Source organism: Chrysochloris asiatica, unplaced genomic scaffold (assembly GCF_000296735.1).
Source record: "Chrysochloris asiatica unplaced genomic scaffold, ChrAsi1.0 scaffold00320, whole genome shotgun sequence".
Lineage (NCBI taxonomy): Eukaryota > Metazoa > Chordata > Mammalia > Afrosoricida > Chrysochloridae > Chrysochloris > Chrysochloris asiatica.
The window spans coordinates 467,567-470,884 of NW_006408838.1; the positions used below are offsets into that span (position 1 = coordinate 467,567).

General features: G+C 43.0%; 1 pseudogene; it reads right to left on the minus strand.

The window, feature by feature from the left end:
- Positions 1 to 1,350: 1,350 nt before the first annotated feature.
- Positions 1,351 to 1,930, minus strand: LOC102839297 (annotated as a pseudogene).
- Between the last annotated feature and the right edge of the window lie 1,388 nt (positions 1,931 to 3,318).

Below are 3,318 nucleotides of genomic sequence, written 5' to 3' on the forward strand. Positions count from 1 at the left end.
CCCTCTCCGTCTCTGGGTGTAGAGTCCCCAGCTGTGCTCCATCTCTTCACATCATCGTCTCTGCATCATTCTCTGTTGTCACTGTTTCTCTGGGTAGGGTCCCACACTCTGTTCTTCTTCCTTGATAGTCCTAGGGACCTCCTCTCCTGGGTTGCAGTCAACCACTCTACTCCTTTTGTTACAAAATGTCTACCTTTACATTTCCAACCCTCACAGTCAGTCCTGATAGCAGTTATTCACTATTATACCACAAGAATCCTATCCTCATCTCCTTTCATCAGTCCCGCCCAGACAGATTGGATACTACTCAGTGGAGATTCTACCTTCCTCTGCCCCCTCTTGAAAGGGATCTAGCCTCTCTCTTAAAAGCTTGTAAGCCAGTCACTTCTTGCCTTCGTAGATCCCCCATTTTGGATAGCCAATGTCCAAGTTGCCCATCCCTGTCTACCCTGTGTACTGAGGGGGTGGGAATGATCCTCGCTGTAAAGATTTGTTCCCTCCATAGGTGTAGGTCAAGTTCATCACATAGTAGCAGATTACTCTTTTTTTTCCTCTTCTTTCTTCTTCTAATTGAGTTCCTATCCAGGATCATGGTACATTCTTCCATTTTTCCAGGTCTCTTTTGGTTTCTTGTAGTAGTGTTCTATAGTTTTCTTTGTATAGGTCCTTTGTTTCTCTGGTTACATTTATTTCTAGATACTTCATCCTTTGGGTGGCTATTGTAAATGCTATTGTTTTCCTAATGCTCTTTTCAACACTGTCATTATTGGTATACAGCAATCAAGCTGATTTTCGTCTGTTGATCTTCTATCCTGCCACTTTGCGGAATCCTCCAATGAGGTCTAGTAGCTTTTCTATTGAGTCTTTGGGCTTTTCTATATACAGGATCATATTGTCTGCAAATAGAGAGAGTTTTACTTCCTCTTTGCCAATTCAGATGCCGTTGTTTTCCCTACCTTGCTGTGTAGCTCTGGCTAAGACTTCAAGCACAATATTGAATAAGAGTGGCTACACCGGCATCCTTATCTGGTTCCTGTTTGCAAAGGGAAGGCTTTCAGTTTCTTTCCATTGAGAGTAATATAGGCTGTTGGTTTTGTATATATGACCCTTTAATCATGAGATAGTGTCCTTCCTTGACTCTTATGGTGGTTTTTGCCTTAAAGTTATTTTTATCAGAGATTAGTATTGCTACTCCTGCTTGCTTTTTTTTTTGAGTAACAACAGTGCATAGTTTTTAATTCACAGCTGTAGGAAAATGATTAAAAAAAAAACAAAACAACCCAAGGTGATTCTGCATAATTATAAACAGTGAAATACTAGAAAACAGTGAATGAATACGTAAGATGATTTTCAGTGGTGGTCATTCAGTATTTTGCTTTTGGGAGCCTGGAAGAAACTGTCTTCTTTGAGATTCAAATGTTCTGGTAAATCTAGCTGTTTCTTAGCTTCCTCAATATCACCCTGAAGGGCTGAAATAAGTGACTCTAAAGAATCAAAGTTCTTTTCTGGTCTCAGGTAGCCGATGGATCTCCTCATAGAAGTTCTCTTTGAAGGTATGAATGATATGAGTTTCCATGGACTTTTTCTTATTCTTGTAATATGGGTTCCATCCTATGTGCATCACCATCTTACGTGCATCTCCACTTTCAACACCGGCCCAACCATAATAAATGCCAGTGGGTACATCAGCTGGGAAATTATCGGCTACTTGTTCAGGAAAATTAGCTGTGGGGATGCCCAGCAGTTTGGAGCCATGGCCGAAGCCCCGCACCACTGAGGGGGTGGGAATGATCCTCTCTGTAAAGATTTGTTCCCTCCATAGGTGCGTCCAACGAATCCACCGGTGGAGGTAGTGCTCGGACTCCCGGACCAGCCGGGCATGCGCACAATGGGCCGGACGAAGCCTACTACGTGTAGTGGTGGCCCACATACTGCTGATCCACCAGAAACTGTCGGGCGACTCACGACCGGTGTCTTGGTCCCAGGTGCTGCTGCGATGGTGGAAGTAGGTGTGGGTGTGGGCGGGGAGCGCGGCTGGGCTTCCTGCTTGCTTTTTATTGCTGTTAGATTTGTATATATTTTTCCATCCTTTAACTTTTAGTCTGTTTTTGTCTTTGCTTATAAGGTGTGTCTCTTGCAGACAGCATATTAAAGGGTCTTGTTTTCTTATCCAGTCTGCCACTTCTTGTCTCTTCACTGGTGCATTTAATCCGTTGACATTCAGTATAATTTATTGATAGGTATGAATGAACTGCTGTCATTATGTTAATTTTTTGTAGTGCTCTTTGTTCTTTTGTTCTGCATACCTTCTTATGTTTCCTGCATGTTTTTTGTGTTATTTCTTGTTGGTTTCTTTTTTGTTTGAATGTTTCCTTGTTCTGCTTGGATCTTCATTTTCATAGTAAATTGTGAAGTATTAATTTTATTTGGGGTTACCCTGTAGTCTGTTAAGTTTTCCCTGCATTTAAGACAGTCTATTTTGTCCTGCCATCTAATCGACCTCATCACTACCTGGATCTCTGTTCCTATTTTCCCCCTTCTTTAATATTGTTAATATTTTGATCTTTGGTTGGCCGCACCAGTCCTCTGAATTCATTGCTGTAATTTTGCTCCATTCTGAATTCTGCTATCCATTGACTGAGTTCCAGGAGGTGTTGCCACGTCTGTCAATCTCTGGTTGTTGTATGTTCTTGCTGGAAAAGTGATTCGTGGCCCCTACACATCTAATTCCCTTCCCATCACCAATTCAAATCAGTACTATGAGGGGCCTTGTGTATATGTACCCCAATTATATCCATTCCTCCCCTCAAACAACTACCTCTTGCCCTCAGGTGGCACACATCAGATATACAGGCCATTTTCAGGAGGACAGGCCTGAAGAGAAAGCCCACACAGGCTCTGCAAGCAAGTTTGGGGATGTTTGGGCTTTACAAGAAATTCCAAGATCCATAATACCCAGAGGGTGGTCTGAAAGGAGAATGTGAGCTTCCTTTGGGCATGCAGACACCTGGTTTTATAGAAAGTGGCACCATCAAAGAATGGCCAGAGTGGGTCCTCTGAAATCTGTGGTCCAAGGCAGTAGTCCCTCTTCCCTAGGTCTTAGAGCTGTGCTGAAAGGCATAAAAGGTCTTGGGAACACTGTGCTGAGACTCTTTGCATCCTGACTCCTCATACCTCTCAGGGCTGGCTCTCACCTGATAAAGGGAGCAGCACTTATCTTATTAATACACCTCCAGTGTTGATGGGATCCTGGTGTGGCACTGTGGGTTAGTGCACTAGACTGCAAAGTCAATTTGAACCACAAGCTTGGCAGTTCAA